The 25965-nt window shown below is 35.8% G+C and overlaps 1 protein-coding gene across 7 annotated transcripts in view; it reads left to right on the plus strand.

Annotated features, from left to right (window-relative positions):
• The window catches only part of HMBOX1 (homeobox containing 1), a 288374-nt gene that overhangs the window by 21941 nt on the left and 240468 nt on the right, over positions 1-25965 (plus strand). Inside the window, exon 2 of one of the 7 annotated variants that reach the window (XM_069075649.1) lies at positions 1932-2023. The exons of the other annotated variants lie outside the window; for them this stretch is intronic. The gene's annotated coding sequence lies outside the window, so the exon portion shown is untranslated. The remainder of the gene's footprint in view (positions 1-1931; positions 2024-25965) is intronic. 7 annotated transcript variants of the gene reach the window in all.

A 25965-nucleotide genomic window follows, 5' to 3' on the forward strand; every position in this document is an offset into this window, starting at 1 on the left:
TCATTTTACATGAGGAAATGGAGGCAAGCATGGTTAACTAACTTGCCCAAGGTCCCACAGCTAGTGTTTGAGACCAGATTTGAACTCAGGAAGATGAGTTTTCCTGACTTCGGGCCTGGCACTCTACTCTGCCATCTGATGCCAAAACTATTTTATTTCCTTGGTGTAGCCCATAATAAAAAAAATGTTCTCTCATTCCTTATTTGATACTATTATTTATGATATATCATTGTATATTTGGAACTTGCAGAGTAAGCAATTAAAATCTAATTGGGAGACATTTTAAAAAATTTATTGGATTACCTTTTGAGGTTCAATTCCTTTCATTAACTGTATAAGCAGGTGACTCTACTCCTTATATCACATGGCACATAATAAGTGATTAATAATTCCTTGTTGGTAGATTAATTAACTACTTGTATCCCTTGTTCTAAGAACACTAACTTGCTTGCTGTCCTTTATATTCTTTCTCATTTGAAACTTTGCATCTTGACTAAATAAATGTATAAACTTGATTCCAATATATTACCTATTCCCATGCCATTAATGTACCTGTTTTTGCCAGAATGATTATATATGTACGTATTTATGTCCATATTCCTGTTCCATCCAGTATCCTTTACTTATCAACATCCATGTCATGCTCACTAACTGGGTGTACCCCAGAGGTGTCTTGTAGTTCCTCTTCTCTTTTCTTTCTGTACTTTCTCACTTGGTGACCTCATCTGCTTCTATAGGTTTGATTACATTTTCTCGGCAGATGATGCCATATCTATATATCCAGCCCTAGTCTCTTTCCTTATTTCCAGTCCCACATTACCAAGTACCTTTTAGACATCTCAAAGAAGATACCCTATAAGGTATCTCAAATCTAATATGTTAAAAAAAAAAAAACCCTTCATTATCATTCTACCTATACTTTCCCTTCCTCCTAGTTTTCCTGTTAGTGTTGAGTGCAGCACTGCCCCACTGGTCACCCAGGCTCATAATCTCAGTGTCATCAATGACTCAGTTCCTCACACTCATCCCACTTAACCAGTCTGTTGTTAAGTCATGTCATTTCTCTCTTGTATATGACCCTTTCTTTCCATTCACACAGCTACCTCCCCAATTCAGGCTCTTGTCATCTCTTTTCTGGACTGTTGCAAAAGCCTTCTGATTGTTCTTTCATCTCAAGCCTCTTTCCATACCATTTGATCTTCCACATAGCTACCAAAGTGATTTTCTTAGAAACAGGTCATGTCACCCTCCTCCCAAATTCATTAAGTTTTAAGGGCTCTCTCTTAGTTCTAAAATAACATATAAACTCTTCTGTTTGACATTTAATTCTCTTCACTATCAGAACTCCTTCCTATATTTTTAGTATATACTATTAGACATTATCCCCTACACACACTCTTCAGTCTGGTCAAGCTGGACTAATTGTATGCCTCGCATATACCGTGTTTCCCCGATAATAAGACACTGTCTTTTTTTTCTAAGACACTATATTTTTTGGAAAGAAAAACACCAGAGGGCTTATTTTCAGGGGAGGGCTTATGTTGTCCTGCCTCAGCTCTCCTCCGCGTCACTGCTCTCAATGGCGCCAGCAAGCAAATCACTGGGGAAGAACAGGATGACGCGCTCACTGCTGCAGCTCTGATTGGATGCAGCTCGGAGCGCAGCGTGCGTTTCACCGGGGGGGCGGGGGACAGGACGGTGCATACAGAGGGTACCATAATGTAGCGTGTAGTGCAGGGGATCACCTTCACTACAGTAGCAACCTCAATAGGGCTTATTTTTTGGGGAGGGCTTATTTTAGAGGAATCTTACACAGTAAGGGGAGGGCTTATTTTCGGGATAGGTCTTATTATCGGGGAAACACGGAAGGATGTTTCATCTGTTATCTCTTTGTCTTGTACTAGTAAAGATTGTTTCTACTTGTTCTGTAGATCTTCAGCATATTGCTCAATAAATGACTCTTGACTGATTTTGTGGGAACTTATCAGAGAAAGTTATGGAAATCAGCATTTCTAATAGCCGGGTAAGTTTTCTGGTAACTAGTATCAATGACAAAGCTAACTAGAATAGAAGTTAACCTTTCCTGTTGTGGAAAAGAGCGGTCTTCATCATATCCTTTTCTGCTAACAGCAATGACTTACATATTAGAAAGAAAAATAAGGAAAATAGTGATGTAGGCATCTGGAGTTACATTAATTAACAAACATTTCTGAATTTCCACCTAAGCCCTCCAAATCTGTTTTACATGCTGAATAACAGACTTTACTATATTTATTACATAACATTAATGTTATGATCCTTACTCTTGTGGTTCTCCCTCAAAATTTTCTTCCTAATATGTTTTCTAGGCCTACTCAGGATAATGTTGTACCTGTATTCATTGAACAAAGATTTATTAAACTCATTTTATGTGCCAGCAACTGTGCTAGGCTTTATGAATATAAATATAAATGTGAGATGGACCCTTCTCTTAAGGAGCTTGTATTTTGCTCAAATGTTTCTTGATAATAGTGCTTGTGAATTGTTTTATAAAATCTTAGGAAGAGTGACCATGTCTCATTTTTTCATTTCATTAAAATTTAAAAAGGAAATTCAAACTGACTCATAGGATCAATTTAGCTTTATTTCTCTTAACAAATACCTATTGAGCATCAAAAATATACAGGACATGTATGTGTATGCTAAGCAGCTGTGAGAATGTAAAAATGAAACAGCCTCTGCCCTCATGGACCTTATAATCTAGTGTCCTGTCTATCAAAAATATTTAAATGATTAGTCAAACTCTAATATTTCCTGAAAAAGTAATTATTCCTATTCTTGGATAGAACTTTAATATATATTTTTTTCTTTTAAAGGTTTTTTTTTTAATTAATTTGTTTCCTTTTAGTTTACAGGATTCAATTCCACAATTCCTTGAGTTTCACATTTTGGTCCCCTCTTTTCCCTCCCCCCACGGTGGCATACAGTCAAGTATAGGATCTGTAAATAATTTCACATTATACATTAGTCAGGTTATAAAGATGGATTGTTTCAGATGGAATGAAAAATGGTAAAGAGGACATAAAACCAAACAAGAGAAGGAAAAAGATCAGGTATTTTGCTTCCACCTGGATATAAACTCAGTTCTTTCTGGTTCTTTCTCTGGATGCACATATTTCTCTCCATCATGAGTCTTTTGGGATTGACTTTTATCACTGCATTGCTGAGAAGAGTCCAGTCAATCAAAGTTGGTCATCACACATACGTTGTGTCTGTAATTGTGTACAAATGTCTCCTGGTTCTACTCTTCTCACTCAGCATCAATTCGTATAAGCCTCTCTAGGTAAATATGAAGACCATCTGCTCCTCGTTTCTTATAGCACAATAGTATTCCATAACATGTATATATCACAACTTGTTCAGCCATTCCCCAATTGATGGGTACCCCCTTAATTTCCAATTCTTTGCCACCACAAAAAGAGCTGCTATAAACATTTTTGTACATATGGGTCTTCCTCCCACTTCTGTGATCTCTTTGGGATATAACCCTAGGAATGGTATTGCTGGGTCAAAGGATATGAAAGTATTTATAGCCCTTTGGGCATAATTCCAGATTGCTCTCCAGAAAGCCTAGATCAGTTCACAACTCCACCAGCACTGCATTAGTGTTCCAATTTGCCCACATCCTCTCCAGCCTTTGTCATTTTCCTGTTTTGTCATCTTAGCCAATCTGACTGGTGAGATGTGGTATCTCAGGGTTGTTTTTATTTGCATTTCCCTAATCAATAGTGATTTAGAGCATTTCTTTATGTGCTTATAGATATCTTTAATTTCTTTCTCTGAAAAATTGCCTGTTCATATCCTTTGACCATTTATCAATTGGGGAATGACTTGTATTCTTATAAATTTGACTCAGTTCTCTGTATATTTTAGAAATGAGTCCTTTGTCAGAGACATAGGTTGTAAAGATTCTTTCCCAATTTCCCACCTCCCTCTTAATTTTGGTTACATTGTCTTTGTTTGTACAGAAGCTTTTCAATTTCATGTAGTCAAAATTATACATTTTACAATGTTCTCTAATTCTTGTTTAGACATAGTCTTTCCCTCTCCACAAGTCTGACAGGTGAACTATTCCTTGTTTTACGAGACTGCTTACAGTATAAACCTTTATGCTTAGATCATTTAGACTTGATTTTGGTATATGGTGTTAGATAATTGTCTGTGCCCAGTTTCTGCCATACTGTATTCCAGTTTTCCCAGCAGTTTTTGTCAAATAGTGATTTCTTATCCCAAAAACCAGGGTCTTGGGTTTTATCAAACAATAGATTACTATAGTCGTTAACTTCTGAATCTCTTGTGCCTAATCTATTCCATTCATCCACTCCTCTATTCCTCATTCAGTACCAAGTAGTTTTGATAACTGCTGCTTTATAATACAGATTGAAATCTGGTATAGCTAGTCCACCTTCCCTAGCTTTTCTTTTCATTAATTCCCTTGATATTCTGGACCGCACTTTAATATATTTTTTTCAGAATTCTGATATAAAAAGGTATAATAACTATTTTGGAGCAGTGATTGTGGGGTGTTAATTTTGTAGCTACATTTAAAAAATCTACTCTGGGAATTTTATAGCTGAAAGGTAGCAGAGATTATTGATTTTAGCTGCCTTGTTTTATAGAAGAGGAAACTAAAGCCCAGAGACATGGGTGACTTTCACAAAGTCCTATTTAGTTAGTAACAGAACAAGGATTATAACCCAGGTCTTTTGAAGCCTGGTCTAGTCTTCTTTGTGAAATAGCATATTTTGCCAGTTACCTGAAACAGATACTTATGAAGTTGTTGAATGTTGAAATAGTTCAGTGAATGAATTGATGATATTCAGAGATATTATTTCTTCATCTTATTAAAGAAACAATAGCCACCATAAAAATAACATTTAATTTGTTTTCATACAAACAAGATGCTTATGTATTGAGAAGACAAGTAGAACTTGCCTTGAAATACTCAACATAAGAATGATTTACATTCTGCCAAATTACCTTTGTCATTACTTATAACACCGCTAATAACACAAATTATATCCTCAGAATGGTAAGCTTGATTATTGGTTGTAGTTCTTTTACAGTTGTTCCCTGCATCTAATCATCTAGCTTCTGCATCTCTTCCTTATGTAGACAGTGCCATCTTTCCAGTTCTTAACTTTAGGAAAAACACTTCACAGTTCATTGAATGATTATCACATTGTGCTATTTTTATTACAGAGTCACAGAATCTTAAAGTTGAAAGCTATTTTAGAGGCCATATAGTTCAACCTGTACCTTACTGAGAATCTTCTGTATCATTCCATAGTGGTCCTTCATCCTTACCTGGTTTGTGGGGGAAATCTTACTGCTTTATCTCCTAAGACAGTTAATTATGCTTTTGTACAGGCAGTTATTGCTTACATGGGCTTAAATCTGTCTTTCTCTAACTTCTATCCATTGTCCTTATTTGCCCTTTGGAGCCAAGCAGAACAAACTAATCCCACTTCTACATACAAGATTGCAGAGTCACTGGCAGTGATAGTTGAAAGATTATAGATAAACTGGGACTAAAAGGTAGGTGAGTTAATTTTCAGAAGGGTGAAAAAAATGGAACTCAAATTTTAGACAGAGTTAAGTAAAGGTTTTTTTTAATAATGGGACAGATCTGGGCATATTTTTGGACAGTACTCAAGAAACCAGTAAATAAAACCATTGAAGTTTTATAATTAAAGCAGGTGTCTAGATAGTGTAGTGGATATAGCATTGGACCTGGAAGTCAGGAATACTTGAGTTCAAAACCAAACTTGGACACTTACTGTGTGACCATGGGCAAGTCATATAAACTCTGTTTGCTTCAGTTTCTTCATCTGTAAAATGGAAATAATAATAGATCTCCCATGGTTATCATGAGGATAAAATGGGATATTAGTATTATATTAGTATTTTGCAACTCTCAAAGTGTTAAATGTTAGCTGTTGTAATAATATAATTGAGAAGACATAATTGAAGGGGCTCCCAGAGGGGATGGAACCAAAGGCACACATAGAAAGGTTGACTTTAGCAAGGAGAAAAGTACCATTTCCTTCATCAAAGCTGTGACAGAGGAGGAGAAAATGTGGGATGATCTTGAGAGGATATGAGATATAGAAGTGGGGAGAGATGGGATCCACATAATGAATGGCATCTATTTTCTTAAAAGATGAGATTCTCATAAGTAGGAGAAAAGAAGGCAGGTGGTAGGGGCAGTCAGAAGCTAGGGTTTGAAAAGGTCTGAGTGGAAGTAGGGCAAAAAGGCGCATGGCATTGGAGGGGATTCTTTTTTAAGCATGAGTTGGTTTAGATGCTCCTGAAGTTCTTTCAACTATGAAATTCTGTTATTTCAAAAAATACTTTTAATCTTTAGAATAATAGGATCATACATTTTACATATGAAGACACTGAAACTAAGTTTATATACATTGAATTCAGGTCCCCTGATTACTGATATAGAATACTTGAAGACTGATAAAACTTCTCTCCTCATACCACTAATGTTTCTTTTTTCCAGGTTAATAACCCTTGAGTCCTTCAACTGATTATTCTAGGGGCACTATCTTAAGGTTCTTCATCTTACTCTTTGCCTTCCTTGGTATGCTCTCTAGTTCATCAGTATGTTTCCTAATACATACTCAGGATGGCACATGATATTCCAGATGTCTCATAAAGGTAGATTATAGGAGAAATATGATCTTTTCATTCTGTACATCATTCTCCTTTAGTGTGCTCTATGGATATAATTATCTTTTTTGGCTGCGGAATTGTATTGCTGGCTACTAATGAGCTTGTAGTCCTTAACACTTCCCAAATTGTTTTCAGACAGACAGCTATGTGGTCATCTCTCCCTTATCTTGTATTTTTTAAGTTTTCTTGAGCTCAAGCACATTTATTCATATTAGATTTCATCCCACTGTATTCACCTTAGTGTTGTGAACTGTGAAGACCTTTTCAGATCCTGTTTTCTAACATGTTAACTGTCCCCACCTAGATTTGTGTCATTCACAAATTTGATAAGCATACTATCTATGTCTTTAAGTCATTGCTGTAAATGTTAAGCGGATGTGTTCAATTGATTTATATGTACTTTTAAAGATTTTATTTGTATGGGGATATCACTTATAGTTGGCTAATTATGTTAGTGACCATTTCCACAAAAAATTGGGCATTAAGAACATAATATATTTTAACCCAGGAGAAGATTAATACGTATTTCTGGAATTTCACCCCTAAATAAATAGAATTAGAAGGATTAACTTTAATAATCTTTTTCATCTTTAACTTTAAGGCAAGAGAGTAGGGACTCATGGAAATGACATTTTAAAATAATAACAGTGTGGTATAGTTATGGACAATTGACCAAGATTATCAGAATGAGATAAAGAGGTTAATCAAACTTCTGGAAAGCAGAAAATGTAATTAATAATGGGGAAGGTTTGACTTAGCTAAAACCAAGGCAAGATGGGAAAGTAAAATTGGTGAATAGGACAAATGCTTCACTCCTGAGACAGATAATTTTACAACTCAGAGGAAAAGAAAATACACTGGATCTGGCCCTTGGTGATAAATAGGGATGTTATATCAGGTGTCTCTGGGTGAACTACCATGTAATATTAATTCCCTTTTGGATTACGGTGGAAAAGAGAAAAACTAAAGCAGTAAATTAGGTGATTCAGTTTTACTTATGGGAAACAAATGCTTGAAATATACAGAAAGTCTAGAGCAGGAATGGGGAACCTGTGGCCTAGAGGCCACATATGACCCTCTAGGACTTCAAGTGCGACCTTTTGACTGAGTCTAAACTTCACAGAACAAAACTTTGTTTGGATTCAGTCAAAGGGCCCTACTTGAGGACCTAGAGGGTCACATATAGCCTCCAGGCCACAGGTTCCTCACCTTTGCTTTAGAGACTATCCAAAAGAGAACATAATGGCCATTGTGGCAGCGGAGGGGGGGGGTGGGGGGGGGTGGGGAGGGGTTGGGGGCAAAAACTTGCTGGATTTAAAAAAAAAAGTTGAAGGGGCAGGGATAGAACATTATACCTCATTGGTTAGATAGGACATTGACCAAAGGAGGAATGTAGTTCATTTTCTTCTGGAGATTAAGAAGACAACTAAAGAAGAGTTTAAGCTATAGAGTGTTTTTAAATACATGAGATATGAAGACTTGCAAAATATATAGAAACACTTGTTCCATATTGCAGAACATAGAATAGACACTAAGGGTTGAAAGGAAGGTGAAGAAGACATTTTTAGTGAGGTTTTTTTAAAATAGAGATCCTTATTCTCAAATAATTATTTTAAGCAATAGTAACTATACAAAATGACTAATTGTCAAAATTAAAGGTGATAAATAATTGAGATTTTTGATGACAAATGAGTAATTTAAAAGAACTTGAGAATGAAACTGTGAAAATGTTAGCATAAATAAGTAACCAGTTCAGGCATGTGGAAAAGTTTATGTAACATGTAATTAGTTAAAATAAAAAATTAGCAACCTTTAAAATTAACTTGAATTAAAAAGGTTATCTATACCTATTTCTAGGTAGTAAAATGGAGTTAAGGGGCGGCTAGGTGGTGCAGTGAATAGAGCACCAGCCCTGGAGTCAGGAGGACCTGAGTTCAAATCTGGCCTCAGACACTTAACACTTACTAGCTGTGTGACCTTGGGCAAGTCACTTAACCCCAATAGCCCTCCAAAAAAAAAAAAGAAAGAAAAAATGGAGTTAAATGAAGAGAAACTAGCTGACTTAGTTAAGTTTATGAAGGATGTATGAAACAAAGAATTAATTGCCAATTTTTATTTTCAGATGTAATAAATTAGTTTCTTAATTACACACATCTTTCCTGGTCAGAAACAGTTTTCACTTCTTTGTACTCACATAGTGCTTTAGTCTAGTTAAGCACCTGTATTCCATTTTAAGTGCCTTTCTTAATAGATTATAGACTTGAGACCAATATTAACTTTGTTATAAACCTTTCTATGGTTTTCTTGATAAGAATGTCTGTTTGCCCAAAGACTATCTTAGCGAAGCATTTAAAGGGACATTACCAGACAGGCAATATTTACATTTTTTTCATTGTGGCAGCCTATGAGGGAGGAGGAAGAGGCTGTGACCCCAAACAGTGGTGTTAGAGATAGCGAGGAAGGCTTGTATACTAAAAATCACATAGTTCCTAGATCATCTACAAATGTGAATTTAACTGTCATTGTTGGTATACCGCTTTTATATTGAATGATATCCATGTTGAAATTCTCACTGTAACCTAGTGTTGGATAAACCCAAAGTGTTGGATAAACCCAAACTACTGGGGCAAGAATTCACTATTTGACAAAAACTACTGCCAAAATTGGAAGGAAACAGGGAAATGGGAAAATTATAGCAAGTTTCTCTGATAAAGATCCATATCTCATATAAACAGGCATACCTCACTTTGTTGCACTTCATTTTTTGTAGATATTGCATTTTTTGTTTTTGTTTTTTTCTTTTACAAATTGAAGGTTTGTGGCATCCTGCATCAAATCTATCAGCTCCATTTTTCCAACAGCATGTGCTCACATCATATCTCTGTATTTATTGGTAATTATTACAATATTTCAAACTTTTTCATTATTGCTATGATGTATATTATGGTGATCTTTAATCAGTGATCTTTGATGTTACTATTGTAATTGTTTTGGTTCACCATGAACTGTACCCGTAAGGCATCAAATTTAATCAATAAATGTTGTGTGTGTTCTGACTGCCCCATTATTCTTCATCTCTCTCCCTCTCCTCAGGCTTCCCTATTTTCTGAGATACAACAGTATTGAAATTAGGCCAGTTAATAACCCTACAATGGTCTCTATGTGTTCAAGTGAAAGGAAGAGTCCATTGAAGGCAGCAAACTTCACTGTTGTCTCATTTTAAGAAATTGCCACAGCTACCCCCACCTTCAGCAACCTCTGATTAGTCAGCAGCCATCAATACTGAGGCAACCGTCCCCTCCATCAACAAAAAGATTACATTTTGCTGAGGGCTTAGATTATGATTAGTATTTTTGAGTAATAAATTATTTTTAATTAAAATATTTAAACTTTTTTTTAGACATAATACCATTGCATACTTCATAAAATACAGTAACTTTTATATGTACTGGAAAACAAAAGAATTCATGTAACTTGTTTTATTGCAATATTCACTATATTGCAGTGGTCTGGAACTGAACCCACAATATCTCTGAGGTATGCCTACAGAGGGAACTGAGCCAGATTTATAAAAATAAGAGCCATTCCCCAACTGATAAATGATCTAAGGATGTGAAAAAGCAGTTCTCCGAAGAAGATACCAAAGCTATCAGGAACCATATGAAAAAAATCTCTAAATCACTAATAATTAGAGGTATGCAAATTAAAATAGCTCTGAGATAACACCTCATACCCAACAGATTGGTAAAGAAAAATGATAAAGGGAAAATGACCAATTCTGGAATGCATATGGAATAAAAAAGGGAAACTAATTCATATTGAGTATATGTTCAGTATTGATATTGCTTCATTGTCTATAGTACCTTTCAGCAAATTGTAGTTTCCCTGATTAATTTTTTTAACTCTTTTTATTGTTCCTATTGCTACTTGTTTTATTCTTTTTTTCCTTTTTTCTTTATTAATTTGTTTGTTTACTTTTAGTTTACAAGATTCAGTTCCACAATTCCTTGAGTTTAAAATTTTCTCTCCCTTCTTACCCTCCACCCCCGCCCCATGACAGCATACAAAGCCAAACAAGAGAAGGAAAAAGAGCAGGTAGTTTGCTTCAATCTGGATTCACACTCAGTTCTTTCTCTGGATGTAGACATCTCTCTCCATCATGAGTCTTTTGGGGTTGACTTATAACCCTGCATTGCTGAGAAGAGTCCACTCTATCAGAGCTGGTCGTCACACTTACATTGTGTCTGTAATTGTGTACAAATTTCTCCTGGTTCTACTCTTCTCAATCAGCATCAGTTCATATAAGCCTCTCCAAGAAAATATGAAGTCCATCTGGCGATTAGCTCTTTTAATTAGGTCTGTTTTTGTTTTGCTTCTTCAGACATTGTTACTGCTGACTTGAGTTGAAGTATAATAGCTCCAGTTCTTTATTTTACCTTTCTGTATATCTTCCTCTTTGCATTGTGTCTCTTCTAAATAATATATACTGTTGGAGTTTGGTTTTTAATCCATTCTGTTATCCTCTTCTGTTTTCTGAGTGAGTTCATCCTATTTATAACAGTTATAATCGCTAACTGTATTTCACTTCATTCTATTCTCTTCTATTTATTCTTCTCATCTTTTAACTTGTCCCCTCCTCAGAAATCTGTTTAGCTTTGCCTCCCTTAATCTACCCACTCTCTTATCACCCCCCTTTCTCTTAGCATCTTACTTTCTTACTTTCCTTTTTGATAAGATGAATTTCTGCAAACATCTGTGTGTGTGTGTGTGTGTGAGAGAGAGAGAGAGAGAGAGAGAGAGAGAGAGAGTGTGTATTCTACTGCATCTTTGAACTACTTAAGAGTAAGATTCATGTGTGGTCCTCCACTATAAAATTTCTTCCTGGCATTCCTCTTTTATATGAGATAATTTCCTCCCTTCTTCCTCTTCCTTCTTCCTGTGCATCACTCTTTCTTACCCTCCCATTTTTTAAAAGGTCATTTCAACATAATTGATTCACATCCATGCCTTCTAAGTAGACTCCTAACTGCTCTAGTAATGATAAAGTTCTTATGAGTTCAGTGTGTGTAATGGTAATGAAATTTAAAGATTCCTTTGTATTGGAAAGCTAAGAGGTACTTAGCACCTAGCTCAAATTAAGCCTCTGCTAAAGAAACAGAAGGTTTGAACTCCTGTTGCTGATGTAATGGAGGGACTGAAAAGGGAGGAGTAATACTGTATATAAGGAAAAACCCCAGAGAGGGAAGTCAGAACTCCTTGGGATAAAGCTTCATGGAGGCGGAAGTAGCTGCTGCTGAGGAGACCAAAGAGGAAAGGCCCAGGCTGGAGAGATTGATTTTGATTTTGGGAACCTGGGTGAAATGATTTTGATTCTGGGAATCATCTGGAGCTTCTGCTGGGGAGCTACCAGCTTCTCCTGGGAGTTGCCGAAGACTGAGGAAGCATGACATGATACTGATACTTTGAATGAACCTGTTTGTGGATTTCTTAAGCCTTTGACTTCCCAGGAACAAAGATGTGAAGGATTTAAGGTGGACTGGATGCTGTGAGCTTCAGCATGGAACAGGAACAGCATAGAGAGCTGGACAAGGAACTGGGAGCTGTCTGCCTTTGAGCTCAGGTGACAGTTTGGTGAATCCAGGTAGGAGCTGGGACCATGGAAGGGGATCCAGGGAATCTGAGAGAGTACCCCGAGTCAAGTTGAAAGAAGACTTTACTTGGATACTGTGTACTGACTGAGAAGATTGTGATTTACTTGTGACCGTGGGGTGGACAGCCTGTGTATTTTCTGATGGTTGAATAGTGAATGATGACCCAAAAGTGACTGATTTGTAACTCAGTGTGCCCCGTGAGTGGAGAACTTTGATTTGACTTTTGTATTTTGTGACCCTTAAGGGTAAGGATGATTGAATGATTAAGTTACTAAGTGATTGATTGACTAAATGATTGTACTTTATTAAAAACTTTGTGACCACTGTGGTGAAAACTATGTGGCCATCTTAGTGATAAGTTGTTTGAATGAATGCTGTATTTAGATTTTCTGTGATAAGTTGTAATGTGAATGCTGTACCTTAGTTATTATGAATGTTTTGCTTTGATTTATAATTGAATAAATAAAGTGTAATAATATAAATATACTATGCAATCAGAACCTTGAAAAGCTGTTCATAGTAACATTCTTCTGGAAAGCTGCTTGTTGCTTGGCTTAACAGTGTGTCATCTTCACATATAGGAATGTAAACAATTTAACTTTATTAATATGCCCATTATGATTTCTCATTTATGTTTGCCTTATACTTCTCTTGAGTCATGTTTGAATGTCATATTTTCTATTCAGCTCTTATATCTTCATCAGGAATGCTTGAAAGTCCTCTTTTTCATTAAATGTTGTTTTTTTTCCACTGTAGGATTATATTCAGTTTTCTAAGTAGGTTATTCTTGGTTGTAATCCTAGCTCCTTTGTCTTCTGGAATATCATATTCAAAGTCATCTGCTCTCATTATGGTAGCATGTGTGATCTTGACTGTTGCTCCATGGTATTTAAATGGTTTCTTTCATGCTTTTTTTTTTTTTGGAGGGGGGAGGGCAGTTGGGATTAAGTGACTTGCCCAAGGTCACACAGCTATTAAGTGGTAAGTGTCTGAGGCTGGATTTGAACTCAGATCCTCCTGACTCCAGGGCTGGTGTTCTACTCACTGTGCCACCTAGCCACCCCTCTTGCTTTCTTGATGTGTTTTCTCCTTGACTTGGAAGCTCTGGAATTTGGCTGTCATATTCCAGGGAGTTTTTATTTTGGGTTCTCTTCCAAAAGAGGAGGTGATTGATGGATTCTTTCAGTTTCTGGTTTGCCTTCTAATTCTGTGATAACTGGGTGATTTTCAATTTTTCAATTTCTTGAAACATGATGTCTAGACTATTTTATTATGGCTTTTGGGTAGTGCAATAATCCTTGAATTATGTCCCCTTGACCTATTTTCCAAGTCAGTTGTTTTTCCAGTGAGGTATTTTACATTTTCTTCTACTTCTTTCATTCTTTTGACTGTTTTATTGTTTCTTGATGTCTCATTAAGTGATTAGCTTCAGCTTGACTAATTCTAATTTTTATGGAGTTATTTTCTTCAGTGAGATTGTATACCTCTTTTACCAAGCTGTTAATTTTCTTTTGATAACTTTCTTGGATTGCTGTCATTTCTTTTCCCCATTTTTCTTTTACCACTCTTATATAATTTATAAAATCAGGTTTTTTTACTCTCTTTAAAAAATCTCTTTAGCTCTTTTAGGTATTTTTGTTGGGTTTATGTTTAATCTGCACTTTTCTTTGAGGCCTTGCTTGTAGATGCTTTCAAGTCACTGCCTTTCTTCTGAGTTTGTGCCTTGAGCTTCCTTGTCACCATAGAAGTTTTTCATCCTCAGATTCCCTTTTTTGTTGTTTGCTCATTTTTCTAGCCTATTTCTTGACTTTGAGCTTTATGTTAGAGCTGAGTTCTACTTTTGGGTAGCTAGGTGACAAAGTGGATAGAGTGCCAGACCTTGAGTTGGGAAGACTCATCCTTATGAGTTCAGATCTGGTCTTAGGCACTTACTAGCTGTGTGACCTGGGCAAGTCAGTCTGTTTGCCTCAGTTTCCTCATCTGTAAAATAAGCTAGAGAAGGAAATGGTAAACCACTGCAGGGTCTTTGCCAAGGAAACTCCAAATGCGGTCATGAGGAGTTAACACAACTGAACAACAACAACCATGAATTCTGCTCACCTCTTGGGGTGGAGATGTGGTGGCAGACAGCATGGTTGATCTGAGCTTTTGTACTTTGGTCTGAGTACCTGTAAGTTTTCAATGCTTCCAAGATGGTGTGATGCCAGGAGAGGTCTGGTCACTACCAGTGTATTTTTGCTTCTCTCTTGGTCAAGAGGGAAATTTAACAGAAGGGTAAACTGAGGCATGCATTTCTGAGCAAGATTACAATTTACTAGTTGGGCTACTATCAGCCAATAGAACAGGTCAATGAAATGCCTCAGTTTCCAGCCAAATATCTAGAAATGAAGATGCAACTCATTTTTATAAGCAGAGAACAAAGAACTGAACAGAAATCTTATTATTGGCTATGGAATTGGCAATATCATAGGATTGAGGGATCATGATTAATTACATAAAGAAAGAGGGCATAGCATACCTGTAGGATGAAGATCACCCCCTCTGTCTCTAAGGAATGCTTTGTGAGTTTATGGGTTCCAGCTGCATCCTGAGGTCATTGATAGGGACCCAGCAATGTAGACTCACTGGTGCCTGGGGATTAGATTAGACCACCTTTTTAATTGACAAGAATGAGTCTAAACATGGGACAAAGTCAGCTAGTCTGCTTTTTAAGGATAACACACAAATACCTCAGAAACTGTAGTTATCCTAGATAACAACAAACTGTGCAAGTGGTGCTCAGATGACGAAGTTTATCCTTAACTAACAGTGGTTGTGGGAAAACTTAAACCTTTGCATCTAACTTCAGAGAGGGAGGCTGAACTTTTGAACTCATGAGCTTCTATACTCAGAGACAAAGAAGAGGCTTAGGTTGTTACATAGAATACAGAATATGGTTACAGAATAAAATCACAGAGTAAAATCAAATATAAAATTACAAGATCGAGTTAATCCATCCTTCCTGTTCATCTCTCCTTCACTTCCTTCCTTTTTAAAAATAGTTTTCACTGATGTCATTTTCATAGCACCATAATTTCTCCCAGTATTTCTTCTTCTCCCTCCCAGAAATCCATTCTATATAACAGACAATATTTTACATTATTTTTAAGACAAAAGAAGAGGAAAAAAGGTCAGTATAGCTGGTCCTTTACATTGAATAATGTTAAAATATATAAAGTGTGCTACACCTGTGGACCTTCCTCTGCAAAGGGATGAATGACATGGGTGTGTCTTCTTATGTCTCATCTTTGGAGACATGCTTATTTGTAATTTTGCAATGTTCTTTTTTTATGGTTCTTTCAGTTTGTATTATTGTAGTCATTGTGTATGTTGTTTTCCTGGCTCTGCTCACTTTATTTTGTATTGTTTCCTGTAGATCTTTACATGTTATGGCACAGTAATATTCCATTATATTCATGGGCACACTTTATTTAATCTATTTATCATACCAAATCGGTGGATAGCCACTTTATTTCCATTATTTTGTTGTCATAAAAAACGATACTATCACTATTTTTGGTGTATATATGAAGTTATTCCTCCAGTCACCTCTTTAGGGTATAAATCTAGTAGTGGAAACTGAGGGTCAAAGAGTACGTATATTTTAGTCACTTTATTTGCATAACTCCAAATTACTTTTTAAAATGGTTGTACTGATTCATAGCTGTACCAACAAAACATTGGTGTGCCCTGTTTCTATAATTCTTCCAATGTTGATTAACCCTGGTTTGTTTGTTTTTCACATTTGCCAGTTTGCTGAGTATAAGGAAAACCTTGGGGATTGTCTTATTTTTATTTCTCTTATTAGTGATTTGACGCATTTTCTTATATGGTTAATAGTTTGGAATTCTTTTGAGAACTGATATCCTTTGATTAGTTATCTGTTGGGGAATGACTTTTGTTTATACATAGACATATGTATATAATATATTTCTGCATATTTCATTCTGTTTCATATGCATCTTGTCACATTTCTTTGAATTCTTCATTCATCATTTCTTACTGCACAATAATATTCAATTACATTAATATTCCATGGTTTCTTTTAGCCATTCCTCCATCAATAGACATTCACTTTTTATCTAGTTCTTTGCTACCATAAATAGTGGTATATATTGGCCTTCTGTTTCTGCCTTTGACTTCTTTGTAATTCCTAGTAACATGATTGCCAGGACAAATTTAAGGACAATCTAGTCACTCATCCAATTCAATTGAAATTGAAATCCAAAACATTTGACCCACTTCATAGCTCTGCAGTGTGTATGTTTCCTCAAAGTCCCTCTAACATTGACTGTTACTGTCTTCTTTCATCTTTGCTCAATTGTATCATGTGTAATGAAACTTGAGTGTTGTTTTAATCTACACTTTTTTTAGTGATTTCATGAATGTTTTCCTGTAATTTGCAGTTTGTATTTCCTTTGGAAACTATTTTTATCCTTTGACCACTTTTCTATTGAACAGAAGCTCTTAGTGAACTGTATTTATATCATATGTATATTTTTGATATATATATCAGTGAAATTTGATGCAAGTAATTTCTTTCACTGATTTTCTCCTTTTAATTGTCTTGTTGATTTTATTTGTGCAAAAGCTTCTTAATTTATATAATTTAAAATAATCTGTTTTATTACTTATACTCTCTTCTATCCCCTGTTTGATTAATAATTATTCCCTTGACTATAGTGAAAAGTATGGATCTCACCTTTTTTCCAATTTATAAAAATGGTCTGTCTTTTTATATTCATGTTGTGATACTTTTTCTGCCTGAGGGAGTACATGATATAAGAAGTTAGTCTAAATCTAATATCTGACAAACTGCTTTATATCTTCCGCAGAACTTCTTATGGTATATGGAGTCTTTTCTCTAACAATTTGTTGTTAGATTAGTTTAGTTTTTTCTTTTTTTCAAGTTATGTGAGAGAAGCTGAAAGCTTATTAACAATAAAGTACATAAATATGAAATTGTTATGCATATATATGGTAGAAATATAAAATGCAACCTTTTGGGTGCATTAGGCCGGTCTCCCTTTGGAGCATTTATTCAATAAGAATTTAGTAAGCTCTTCTGTGTGTCAGGATTTTGCTAAGCATTAGACCTAAAATGAAGCAGGAAGATTGACCTTGCTTCTGCGGAGTTTGCATTTTAATGCAAGAATAACATATACATCAGTAGGGATATACAAAGGATAGAAAGTTAGATATAAGGTTACCTCACTTAGTTGGGAAGGCACTAAAGCAGGAGAGATTGATCGGTAAAGCCCTCCTGCAAAAAATAGCTTTAAAATGCAATCTTAAAGGAATCCAGGGATTCTTTGAAGACAAGGAGTAGAAGGAAAACATTCTGGGCATAGGGACCAGCCAATGCAAAGGCTTTATGTGAATAAGTGCTTGTTTTGTATTGAACAGGATATACTGATTCCTTAATTGTGGCTTATGTATGAGTATAGCATCTCTTGCCTTGGCCTGATTTTACTTTACTGATTTTACTCTTGCCTTGGCCTTTGATTCTCAAAGAGGACCAGTGACATCATGAGAGTGATGTCTTGACTTGTATTGTGCAGTCATCAGCCTTTCTCTTCCAGAGTCATTGAAGTCTGATGGCAAGACATAGGTCAAGATGAGTGGCAGTAGCCCAGGATGCAGTGGGTGACCTTGACCTTTCTAAATTAAGGTCTTTCCCAGTTTGGGGAACATCTAGTGTAAAGGAGCTGATTCAAAAGATGGAGTGTCCTGTGGGAGGAACTGGTAAAGGGGCCAGTTTACTGGGTTGTAGGGTATGTGGGAGTTAAATGGAAAAAGACTAGGAAGGTAGGAGGGGGCCAGGTTTTGTAAGGCTTTAAAAGCCAAATTCAACATTTTATTTTTGTTTCTTGAGGTAATAGAAAGCTATTGGAGTTTATTTAATGGGAGGGGTGATTGGTCAGACCTGTGTTTTAGAAGGATCTCTTTGATAGCGGAAGGGAGAATGAACTGATGTGAGGAGATCTGAGATAGGCAGACATACCAGCAGTCTGTTGCAGGCATAAGGGTGATGAGGGCCTGCACCTGCGTGGTTGCAGCACAAGAGCAGAGAAGAGGGCTTTATGTGAGAGATGTAGCAAAGGTAAAATCAACAGGCCTTGGCAATAGATTAGATGTGGGGGAAGGGAAGTGAGAGATAGTGAGAAATCCAAGATGGTTCCTAGATTGTGAGCCTAGGTGGCAGGGAGGATGGTGATACCCTCAAGAGTAACAGGGAAGTTAGGAAGAGGGAAAGGTTTAGGGATAAAGATAATAGAAAAGGCTACATAGTAAGCAATAATAAATTCTTATTGATTTAATGTTGATGTTCATTCCATTTACATTGTCCTCTTTCTCTTTCCCTCCCGTGTGTGTGTGTGTGTGTGTGTGTGTGTGTGTGTGTAGAGAGATAGTTTTCCTGGTTCTTGATACTTCTTTGCATCTCCCTTAACTTGTCTGTATTCTTTATAGCCTTTGTGTCTTCCACTGCAGTAATATTCCATTTCTATTCCTATACCACAATTTCTTTGAACATTTCCAACTCAATGATTATCAATTTTGTTTCTGGTTCTTTGCTACCATAGTAAGTGCTGCTGTTAATATTTGGTAATTATGGGGCCTTTCTTTTTGTTATTGTTCTTCTTGAGATATTTGCTGAGCAGAGAAATATCTGAGTCATAGGATATGGACATTTTAGTCACTTTGTTAATTGAATTCCAAATTGTATTTCAATACCAATTTAGAGCTTCACCCACAGTATATTTAGTGTGCTTGTTTTTTGAAACCCCTTAACCATTAACTGTTAACATCTTTTGTCAGCTTTGCCAATTTTCAAAGTAAAGGTAAAACTTTAGAGGTATTTTGGTTTGCATTTCCCCCTTTTTTTTTTTGGAGGAGGGAATGCAGGGCAATTGGGGTTAAGTGACTTACCCAAGTTCACACGGCTGGTAAGTGTTAAGCTAAAGTCTGATTTGAACTCAGGTCCTCCTAACTCCAGGATTGGGACTCTATTCACTGTGCCACCTAGCCGCCCTTGCATTTCTCTTACTAATGATGCAGAGAAATTGCTCATGTGGTTAACAACCCTTGTGCAAGAGAACAGTCCCCTGGACTCAGTTGAGTCCGAGATTCAACTATGAACAAGAAAAGGGGGGAGTGAAGTGCCCACCAGAAATTATACACCAAAGCCCCTTAAAACCTGCCAGAAGGGGCCCCTACCAGGGTCCCTGGAAAACACCTAATAGGCCATAATAGTGAGGGAACGTTTCACCTGTGTTACTAGAAACATGCCCCAGATTCAGGTCTGTTTATGTTTGTACCCAGGGTTTTGCTAGGTAATCAAGGCTTCACTAGAAAGGCATTAACGGCATAACACTCCCCCTTCACCTCCCCCGCCCACCCCCAGCTTGAAACCACACTTTGTTGTTAGCAACATCTCGGTCTTTATAAGTTTGCTCTGCAAAGGGCTCGGGGCTATCTTCCCTACTGGGGAGGCAGTCACCGCAGTTAATAAACACTCCTATCAAATTATAATTGGCTTTGCTGTCATGTCCATTTCAGCAGTTATTTTTTTGAAAACTATTTGTTTATGTCCACTGACCAGTTAACCTTTGGGGAATATAGATATATCTTAGATATAAGAAGTGGATCAGAGATAGTTGTTAAACAGTTTTCCCAGTTGATGCGTTTCCATCTTATCATAGCTGCGTTAATTTTGTTAGTGTAAAAATCTTTCAATTCACACTAACTGAAATTATCTTTTGTAAAACTTTTAGATTTTTCTTGTCCTTTGTTTGATTATAAAGTATCTCCCTAACTATAGCTGTTAAAGGCATTTTATTTGGTTTTCTTTTTTTTTAATTGCATGACTTAATATTCACGTCATTGAATCCATTTTGAGTTTAGTCAGAATTGATTTCTGAAATTTTGAATATTGTCACCAAGGTGTGGTTTTGTTTTTTTTTTGCTTTTTTTTTGGGGGGGGGAGACAGGGCAATTTGGGGTTAAGTGACTTGTTCAAGGTCACATGGCTGGTAAGTGTTAAGTGTCTGAGGTCATATTTGAACTCAGGTCCTCCTGACTCCAAGGCCAGTGCTTTATTCACTGTGCCACCTAGCCACCCCCAAGGTATAGTTTCATTGTAGGTATTGAACTTTTATAGAATATTTTGAATGTCTGGCAAGTAAATCTTGTTAAGTTTTCTAAAGATTTATTTGCCTGTAACAAATCATCTCAAGAGTTATCAGTTCAGTTGGGAGTCATTACCAATATGTGAAATAAAAGCAAAAAAGATATAATTATATATTATAAAACTAGTCAGCAGATATTTTAGGTTATCTAGGTAAGGTAAAAAAAATTGCTAGATGTTCAGCTTTTCATGACATGTATGACATTTGGAATTGTAAGGGAAGAACGAACACCTGTAAACCGTCCTTATGCATAGTATCTGTTTCCTGTCTAACGGGATTAGTATGTTTTTCAAATCTGTGAAGTAGTGTGGTCAGTCATTAAGCTACAAGATTTACCTTAATATAATCTTATTGCCTAGGGATACTGTGTATCCCTAAACCTTTTCTTTTTAAAAAAATTCCACTTTCTTAGAGTAGTGCTTACTGATACCATTTGTGTGGACAATAAATACTTTTGTTTTCCACAACTGATAGTCATTTTCATTTTCTTCACATTTCTCAGATCTGTTGATTTTTCCCCTTCCTTGTTTCCTAACTAAATGCTGTCTTGTGACAAGTTTCACTGAGGATTTTTTTTAATTGCAGATTTTAATATAGTTACCATAACATGTAAAATGAAATTATTAAATTACAAATAATGCCCACCAGAGCATAAGTAAAATAGACTCTATGTGTACTGAAAATTTGAGTGGTATTTATGAGTAACTGAAATTTATTTTCTGTGGACAGTATAGGAGATTAAAATTTAAATAATTTCTCTTGCCCAAAATTGATATTGTTATGAGGTAATCAGGAAAGGAAAATAAGCCTCTGTGACTTAGACTGATCCTTTTATAACACATTTAATTTAAAAAAAATTCTCTCTAGACAAATAAAGGATTGTTCTAAGTGTGTTTAGACTATTGTAGAGCTTTGTTGGACTTTGAAGAACCAAGCCAGAAGAAAGCACAGAATTTTCAAAGGTTTTTTTTTTCATAAGGGGAGAGAGTATGTGTATCATTACTAGCCAAACATATGTTTTAACATTATTTTAAAGTCTTTTTATTTCTATAAAGAAATAGTGTGTTACATGTATTTTAAGGCGAGAATTTTTGCCTTGTTAAACCCATTTTTGTATAACAGTAATGCTAAACAGTAAGGTCTCAGCTATCAAATGTATGGATATAATTGCTTTTCCAGTTTTGATAAAGTTTAGATTAAACTTAGATTCAGTTCATATTCTTCAACCTGTCATTCATTCAAGAAATTTCACTATAGGTCCCTATTTATCTTTCCATTCTAATTTCCCACTTCTTCCTTTAAAGTGCCCTATGTACATACTCTTGAACCTTTTTGCTGTTCCGTAAATATCTATATATATAGATATTTAAATATAGGTAGGAATATATATATACATATATGTAATAGGTAGCTATAAAATGTTTCTGTATAATATATAAATAGAAGAATCAAGAATCAAGCCCAGATGAACAAATATTGAATCATATGTATATTTATATATATACAAATATGTACATATTGATACACTATATATTTATGCATATACATACACAAGTTGCTTAGATTGTGCTACATTAGAGTCAGTATTAGTAAATCTCAGTTTGAATCTTGTCTCTTCTACTTCATAGACAAATTTCACAGTATTAAGGTAGAGGGGGCAACAAAAATAAAGCAATGCTCTAACAGGGTTTTTTTTTAAACTAATAATAGTTAAGTTGAAGAAATGTTTATTAACTGTTATATACAAAGCATTGACCTAGGACTTGACAATATAGAGACAAAAATGCAGCAGTCAAGCAACTTAGATTTTGTTGGAAGAATACAACGTGTACGTAAGTAAACAAATACAAAGTATATAAAAATAATTTCACAAACAGGAGAGTGTGTTGCTAATTGGAGTGCTGAGGAAAAGTACATGTGCTGTTCTTTGAAGGAATTTAGGAATTCCGCAAGGTGGAGGTGAGGAGAGAATTCACTCTAGACTCTAGATCACTTGTGCAAAGACACAGAAAGAGATCACATATCTCTGTTGTAGGTTTGACCTATTTTAGATCCACCTTGTGTGGTTCACACTTGGAAGTGGAATGAAATGAGACTTCATAGACCATCAAACAATTAACAAAAGCAGTTTTACTTAGCCTTAGCATGGAAAGAATATTCAGCAAAGATGCTGCAGTGATTCAGTTTCATGCAACTTCTCTGTCTCTGCATTTGCCGTGGTGGTCAAACAGTGTCAGTATGTCAGGATCATAGCTCTTTGTTCCTGATTTATTGGCTTTTGTGTTTAAGGAACCAGGAAACTACAGGTAGATTAGTGGTTCAATCTTTAGTACTCTGGGCCAACTAAATTTCAAGGATAGTTTGAATATATTTTAAGGGAAAATATTCCAGGGCATTAATAAAAGCTATCCTAATCTCAGGAACCCTACATAATTCTACTCTTAGCACATTTATAAATAGAGGTAACATCAGGAAGCCATTTAAAAATAAGAGCACATGTGAAGGGAAGTCATGTAGCACGACTGGAAAGGTAGGTTGGGATCCAGAATGTGTAGGACTTTAAATGGCAGTCTAGCAAGTACACTCTGCCTCACTGTCTTAAGAGCCAGGCCATTACATCTCACCATCAGTGTTCCAGGAAACTGTAAGGGGTTTGGATATTTTTCTTCTTTAATAACATAAGCTTTCCCAGTGGTTGTGCCCATTCCCCCTTCACCCGTACCTTACCTGCTATTGAGTAGCTAGGACTCCAGTTCTGTTTAACCACTTAACATCAATTAATTTTCATAAAGAGATAGTTGCTTCGAAGATATAGCAAGAACAAATATATGAAGATATAGCAAGAACAAATGTACAAACATTTCTCCTTAATGCCTTGGTGCATATTCTCCTCTCTTATCTCCTAAATCTTTGGGCAAGCTGTGCCCAGACTGAATTCAGTACCTGCATAGCATTGATTTCACCAAAGTTCATGTTCAAATGCTACATTGCTGCTGGATGAGTTCCTATATCAGTTCTACAGGACTGGGTTTTGAAGGTTACTTCTTCATCTGGGTCATCTATACTGGGATCTCTATAAAAACTGGCATGGGCTTATTCTCCTAAACTTTTGAAAGTATGGTCAGAACCACTTTTACCTAAACAGATAACAAAGCAAAAACACTGAGATTGTTATCAGAGGGCCAAATCTTGGCATTAGTGAGGGAGTGGGCCCAAGGCCTCTCCTCTGACAGCATCGACTTTTATTGTATGCCATCAGCAAAGAAGTGAAACCCCAAGAGCCAGCAGCCAAAGAGAAAATGGCTGAGACTTGTTCATTGTGCTGTTTAAAGGTACTTTGCCCAAACTATTTTATATGTTCTATGCTATCCCAGTTAATTACCATTTTTTTTACTGAATTAGAAAAAATAATAATTAATAATAATAATTCATTTGGAAAAACAAAAAGCAAAAATATAAAATGAAATGATGAAAAAAATGTAAAGAATGGAGGTTTAGCAGTACCAGATCTTAAACTACTTTAAAAGGCAGTAATTATCAAAACTATCTTGTACTGGCTAAGAAATAGAAAGGTAGATCAGTGAAATAGAGTAGATATACAATTTACAGAAACAAATTAGTACAATAACCTTGTATTTGAAAAATGTAAAGACTTAAGATTTTGGGGTAAAAATTCGTTATTTGTTAAAAAATTATTGGGAAAACTGGACAGCAGTATGGAAGAAAACAGAACTTAGACCAATATCATACACCATTTACCAAGATAAGATCAAAATGGATATATGACCTAGATATAAAGAGGGATTTTTATAAGAAAATTAGAAGAACACGGAATATACTATCTATCAGACTTATGGATAGGTGAACAATTTATGAAAAACTAGAGAGAGTAAATTTAGGTACAAAATGAATAATTTGGATTAAATTAAATTGAAAAGGTTTTGTTTTATTCCATAAATTAAAAATAAAGCTTAATAATAAAAAGGTACCTCTAGTTTTGGTTCCCCACCCAATTGCAGAGGTTAGCAGGCCCAATCACCTTGCATATGCCTTCCATACAATGTCTCACCAAGGTTTTTCCATCATATGTCATCTGCTAACTGCTCCAGTGCAGGGTGATGCTGTTACAAGTGCTCTGGGCCTGGCCATGTTTCAGTTTCTGTTACACCAGGCATTTATTTATATTTTAATGCCAGAGGCAATAGAGAGCTACTGAAAATTTTTTTCATGAAGGGAGAGTGATAAAGATATCAATTTGTTAGCAATATGAAGGATGAACTGGAAAAGGGGAGAGATTCAGGCAGAGACACGTTAGGCTATATTGCATTAGTTCTGTGGCAAAGTTTGGGGCTTAAAGTCAAGTAGGTAAAGTAGGTATTATGTGAAAGAAGAGAAGGTACAGATATAAGAGATATTGGGAAACTAAAATTCCCAAGACTTTGTAACTGATTAGATAAGTGAAGTAACTGAGTGTGTGTGTTAAGGGTAAAGGTTATTAAAGCCTACCCTTGAACAAAACCAGCTTACATTCATATTTTGAGAACCACATATAATTCTTTTTTCTTTAGAGAATTCTGTTAACCTAATTTTAGTTATGTTAGTATAGATTTAAAAGCTAGATCTCTGTTGATTGATCAGTTGTTAATTTTTGCAAAGTTTACAAAATGGTGATAGATAATAGAGAAACCGTCTTTCTGCGTACTAGAGAGACATCCCCTGAAGTTTAAGAGGTAAGTTTGGGCTATGTGAAAGAAATTGTAGGAAAATTCCATTTTATGGATAGGTTGTGTTACAAAAGTTGCTACTTTATAAGTCTGCAACTACCTGTTCTGCTTAATAGAACAGGTAGTAAATTATTCATTAAGCAAATATTTGTTGAATGCCTGTTGTGTACAAAACAACGTGGGAGATTCAGTTTCACATGAAGATTCGATAAGGCATATATTTATATGTATGTATATTTGGAGATACACATACATATTTATGTGTATGTGTATGTACGATTAATGCTGCCACATCACAGGAGTTTGGGGCACAGTGCCCCCATGATCTGGAAAATCTGTGTAAAATTTTTTGATCTTCTCTTTATACCAGAGTAGAAGTCTGAATTATTATGGTATTAAAAAATAAAATATGTTGATATTATATAATACTATACATATGTTTTATGCTTTTCTGGGTTTCTGAACTTTTTTTGTGTCATCTGCTGGCCTTCACATCATCTGTGGCTTCCATAAGACTCGCCCAAAATTCCCATTAATTTTTTTATGCTGACCTGTGGTATTTTGAAACTATGATGGGGAAAGTCACAATGTGGAAGGGATAACTATACACACACACACACACACACACACATGTGTTTG

This window comes from Petaurus breviceps, unplaced genomic scaffold (genome assembly GCF_028583685.1).
Source record: "Petaurus breviceps papuanus isolate PSGF00001 unplaced genomic scaffold, PetGlider_PUasm1.0 90919, whole genome shotgun sequence".
NCBI classification, from domain to species: Eukaryota; Metazoa; Chordata; class Mammalia; order Diprotodontia; family Petauridae; genus Petaurus; species Petaurus breviceps.